Source organism: Apodemus sylvaticus, chromosome 5, assembly GCF_947179515.1.
Source record: "Apodemus sylvaticus chromosome 5, mApoSyl1.1, whole genome shotgun sequence".
NCBI classification, from domain to species: domain Eukaryota; kingdom Metazoa; phylum Chordata; class Mammalia; order Rodentia; family Muridae; genus Apodemus; species Apodemus sylvaticus.
In genome coordinates this window covers 72,385,939-72,391,938 of record NC_067476.1, presented here as the reverse complement: position 1 = coordinate 72,391,938, position 6,000 = coordinate 72,385,939, and positions in this window count along the sequence as shown.

Below are 6,000 nucleotides of genomic sequence, written 5' to 3'. Positions count from 1 at the left end.
TTTTTCTCTGACTTCCTTCACTCATTTAAGCGATTCAGTCTCTCCCAAACATGCCCTTTCCTCTTAAGTTAGCTCCCCCCACCCTTTTCTGGTTTGTTTGTTTTTTTTGTTTTTTGTTTTTTGTTTTTGTTTTTTTGGTTTTTCCGAGACAGGGTTTCTCTGTGTAGCCCTGGTGTTCTGGAACTCACTCTGTAGTCCAGGCTCGCCTCAGACTCAGAAATCTGCCTGCCTCTGCCTCCCAAGCACTGGGATTAAAGGCGTGCGCCACCATCGCCTGGCTCTTTCTGATTTTTGAGAAAAGGTCTCACACTGTAGCCTAGGCTGGTCTCAAGCTTGTGGCCATAGTTCTGCCTATGCCTGCCAAGTGCCGAGATTATAAGTGCCAAGCCTGGCTGTGGTTCCTGGCTTACTGACAGCACCAAGTGGCCCTTTTCATGATCAGAAAGTTTAGGAGAGAAGCTTCAGGTAGCCAGAGCAGGGTTGCAGAAACTGCTATTGGTTCCACTAATCTGCCTCTGGGTCATGGGAATCGCATATCAAATAGCCTGTATATCAGATATTTACATTACTATTCATAACAGTAGCACAATTAGTTATGAAGGAGCAATGAAAATAATTTTATGGTTGGTGGTCACCACACATGAGGAACTGTATTAAAGGGTCACAGCATTAGGAAGGTTGAGAACCAATGGCTTAGCTGGGTGAGATTGTAGTGGCCACAGCAGTGGCTGTATCCCAGTCCACTATGGCCATTGGAATGTGGCTGGGTGGTCCGAAATATCCTTCCAAAGGGATTTGGCTTCCAGGTCTGTCTCGCTCTGTGCTCTGTGTCTGGTTCCTCCCACACTATTATCAGTATGCTGTTACACCCAGATGTGAATTCTACCTCCCTGGTGCTTACTAGCAAACTTACATCATTTTTGGTTTTTTTTTTGGGGGGGGGGCGTTGTTGCTTTCTCCTTTGGAAACTGGGGATATTATCTGGATTGTGGGGGCCACTGCTAACATCGATGTGTACCTGTACTCCGCTGAGCTCAGGGGTTCTCATAGGTCCTACATTCTTGGTGAACTGCCCCAAGTCCTTTGCTTTATTCTGTAGCTGAATTTTGATGTCTTTTTTTTTTCCCTGTGGCTCTGACCAAGGGGAGGACAGGAATGTTGATGATTTTGGGAAAGTTAGGTGATGAGGGGGTGGACAGGAATTTCAAAGAGGCAAGGAGGACTTAGGCTGTTTAAAACATCTGTGACTGCAGAACTCTACACCCACTTTGCATTTATAAATAGCCCCATCTCTCAGCCGACTCCTCCTGCACAAAGGCTGCAGTGGAAGATAGCACAGATAGCAGCTGCTGGGGACAAATACAGGCGGCAGAACTGGGCCTGTGGGGCTTGGGCTTAGGCTGTAGGTTGAAAAGGAGGTAGGGAGAAGTCCTGGGAGCTGTGGGTCAGAAAAAGATGTTGCCCAATGATGCCCTTAGGTAGGTAAAAGTGTAAGACTCCTGTGCCCTGTTCACACCACAGAGCTACCTGGAGGCTTATCTACCACCTTCTGTCCTCCCTTGATGGACAGAAAAGGCAGGGGAGAGACTGCAGAGACAGCTGGGCAGATACAGCTCTGAGGCAGCACTCCTGAGAGCCTAGTGGTGACATTTCTGAAGAAGGGCAGTGTAGAGAGGACTCCAGGGTTTCTGCCTTAGAAACAGGGTGTTGATAACATGTTTAAGAAACCTGGAGAGCAGAAGTACTTCTACAGGCCTGGGAATAGAGGCTGCTATGTAACTCAGCATGGAATTCTGTGAGACAGGCAGATATGTGCGGAGACTGCTGGACACTTATTCACCAGGTGTCTGCTTAGTAGAAGAAGGTGCTGGACTTTGTTCCAGGTATACTTGATCAGTGGCCTTGAAGAAAGGGTAGGACAGCCAGATAAGCAGTTCCACTGCTCCTTAATTCCTTTATGAATTTTATTGACTTTGCTGTTATCTGTAAAATAGTTCCTATCCTAGCACTAATAGCTGCAACACACCAAATACTAACTAGACTGATACACTTGATTTAATACTCCAATAAGCATTATTTCTCCTTTTAGAGATGAGAAGGTTGAACTCAAGTGGATTAAAGCTTTAACTTATAGTTCAATTGTAGAATGTCTGCCTTGTATGCACAAGCCCTAGATTCAATTAACAGACCCATAAAATCAAAACCAAACCAACCAAACAAGAAACACAAGTAATTTATTTAAAATGCCACAGCTGGTGACAGAGCTAGAAACTGCTCCCGTTTCACCATCCTGCCTCCCAGGGCCCGCACTAGTCTTAAAAACAACTCGGTCAGAGGGATGACTCGGTGGGTACAGGCACTTGCTGCCAAGCCTGGTGACTGGAGTTTATGATTTCTGGCATCGACTTGAAGGAGAGAACTGACTCCTACAGGTTGTCTTCTAGCTTCTTTATGTATTCAAGGCCTTAGCAGACCTTTTCCCCATCTCCAGCTGCATGAGCACACAACTTAAAAAGAACCCCATGTCACACCTTCATTAAATCTTTCATGCCTGTCCAGCTAGCCATGAACTATCCCTCTTGGTGACCCCCCATGGTGCTCATACTGCTCAGCCAGAATAAGCAGTGTTTCAGAGCTCAGTGGGTGCACTAAGCCTCACCATTTTACATGTGGTTTCAACTAATCCAACACTCCTTCATTGTGTGTATGGAGTGCAAGCCATGCCACACGTGGTCCCAGAGAATGAACTCACAGATGCCAACAGATGTCTATCTGATGAGCCATCTTACTTCCCCTACTAAATTTTTCATGATCTTATTTGTATCTCTCAGTGGACAGGAAACACCATGGAAGACAAGAATATTTATCACAGGCCTTCTGTCCTCCGCTGCCCAGAGCCTGAACTCTATTTACTGACAAGGAAGCAGGTGTACTTCTAAAGCCAAGTGCTGACTCCTCAGGGGAGGGATAGGCTGAAACTGAATTCCAGGGAAGGAGAGCAGAACAAAGCCTGGCTGTCCCAGTCTCACCCCTCTCCTTTGTTTTAGCCAAGGGCTGACACTCTAACAGTCCTTTAGCCACCAGGAAGGCAGGGTCCCAGACTAGCTAATGAGAATGTGCAATTCTGGGTCTTGTCCTTACCTAACCTTTGGCACTTCCTGCTACTCTGGAAGCAAATGCAGTACCTGACATTTTCCATGGAAACCTGGCGTCTCTAGGGAATTCTTTTGGCTGCCTTTCTGAGGTAGAGGTTGATGCCACAAAGTTTTAATCAGAGTTTGAGGCTTAGTGTCAGTTTATACCCTCATAACCCTGCTCACACACAACTGCTTTGTCCTATAAGTCTCTGTCCTTTGTCCATATTTTACTGTAACTATCAGAATCTATTTGAAGATGATCTTCAGGGTTGTGGCAAGTATGTTCCAGAGCAGATCTTTTAATACAAACTGTACTTAAATGGTTGTAGACAAGTGATTTGGGGCCGTGTCACTTATGAGACATGACTGTGAGACCATGGTAGTCTATAGTGAGGAAACTTTTACACACACACACACACACACACACACACACACACACACACACGGCCCTTATTTGTCTTCTCAAAACTCTCATGTAGGCACAATTGATGGGTAAAGTTCTCATCTCCTCTAGAAAAATACAGCCTTTAAAAATAGAAAGAAATGGGCCAGGCGTGGTGGTGAACACCATTAATTCCAACGCTCTAGAGGCAGAGGGAGATGATGTCTTAAGTTTGAGGCCAGAGCCTCTGGAACTGAGCCATGCAGTCTGAGTGCTGGCAAAGTGAGCTGCTACTGCTACTGTGAATCTAACTGTTGATGTTGCTCCAGCCTACTCCAGCTAGTTTTTCTAGAAAGCCCACAGGGAGCTAAGCACTGTGTCAAAGATTTATAATCCCAGCAAATGGGAGGCCGAGGCCAGCATGGGTTACACAGAAAGACCATGTCTCAGCTAAACTAAGCTAGGTCATTTTTAAACCAGCTGTGGCCAGGCCTGAGATTCCAACACATGGGAATATCAGAAAGTCAAAGACAACCTAAGCTATTATCTTGAGAGCTTATCTCACAACAACCCTCTGGACCAGTAAAAAAGCCCTTCCAGGCTAAGTGAGTGCTAGAGACCAGGAACTCAACAGCAGTTCTCACCTTAGCCTTCTTGGTGTTGGCATCTCAGACATGAGGCAGGCACCATGACTGTTTGAGACAGGGTCTATATAACCCTGGATGACCGCAAGCTTGTGATCCTCTAGCTTCACCCTCCTAAACTGTCGGGATTATAGATAGGAACAGGACTGATTTTTCAGACAGGTTCTCAGTATGGAACCTTGGTTGGCCTATAGCTCACTATGTAAATCCGCCTGCCTCTGCTCTCAAGTGCTGGGATTAAAGGCATGTGCTACCACACGCACCTAGTATTTGTTTTTTGATATAGCATCTTTACATAATCTAGGTTAGCTTCAAACTTGCTATGTAATGGATGATCTGTGAACTCCTGAGCTCCCTGCCTGTATCCCCTGGTTCAGGTTTGTATCACTGCCCCCATTTTTCTGATCTGCAGATAGAACCCAGTTACTAGTGTCTTTTAGTTAAGTGCTCTACCACTAGGTCACACCCTAGCTCTACAAACAGACTTTTGTTTTCACTGAGTAATCCTAGACCGTGGCAATTCAGCAGGCCAGAATGCACAGGCAAAACCAGCGTCCTGCTGCCCTCTGGTGGTGGACTGGTTTCCACAGCCAGCTATGTTCTCACAACAGAGAGTGTGTATGTGGACAGAAGCAGCAGGATAAACATGATGCATTTTCCTAGATCATCTTTACTTGACTTTTTTTCTGGGAGAAAAGAGTAGGTAATGCAAAACACATTTTATATTAAAACAGATGCAGATAATATTGAATAGAATATAAAATTTACATTACTTTTGAGACAAAGTACTTTTGACATCAAAGACATTTCAAGCTATGCTACTCATGAGCTTCTGGTTGCGCCCTAACCCTGAGCGGGAGAAGACCCTGCATGCTCACAGAATCTAACGCCACGGCCTCTGCCGCACTGAGAGAAGCCTAACATCAGCAACGCCAGTGCTCACTCATTTGGCAAAGCAGCAGTGAAGCCACGCCCTAGGGCTTTCTCATCTTCAGAGCAGGTTAACCTGCCATTAAAAGGCCTCAGTGAATAAGAGCTCAATGTTGAGTTGAAAATTTTCCTTCTAAAGTGATTCTTTTCCCCTCCACTAAATGTTTTTAACATGCCTAACTGAGGGTATGACATTCAAGCAGGACAATATGCTAGGAACCATGTGGACTTCGGTAATTGTCACAAATACACTTTCAAGGGCGTCATCAGAAATAAAAACCAAGTTACTCACGTTCTGCAGTAACAAAAAGGAAACAAACGCTTAGGAGCAGAAGCTTATAGGCTATGGGACCTGCCGTGCAGACAGACCTGAGAGGTGGTGGGTGCTGAGGACTTAGGGGCTACTGTGTGCTACAGTGTTTGCTTCTCGTGCTACAAGAAGTTAAAAGCTTCTTTGGAGTGAAAGGGCATCATACTTCCTTCCCAAATCTCACTTAAGCCTTTGTAACTGGCCTTTTCTTCGTTGTTGGTGACACCTTTCTCTTTATAGTAACAGAAGGCAGTAACTCAGCAGCACTGAGAGATAAGATGGGTCAACTGCTTGGAAGCATGGTGGGAGGTAGACTAGTGCTGCTGCTGCTGACTTTCTAGTATCTGTCTACGCAGGTAATTCATAAACTCCCACATGGCATGCTGTCTTAATTTTATCTTAAGAGAATTAGTTGCTTCTTATTGCGATTCTATTCTTTATTTGACAAGCCCCAACCTGAGACTCAAATCTACATGACAATCTGCTTGTTCCTTTACGAAAATATGTCTGTTTTCTGCTTAAAACAAGAATTTGGAGAAATAAATGTCCCACTTCAAATAACTCATGAGGAACACCAGTGGTAAATGATGTGCTAGG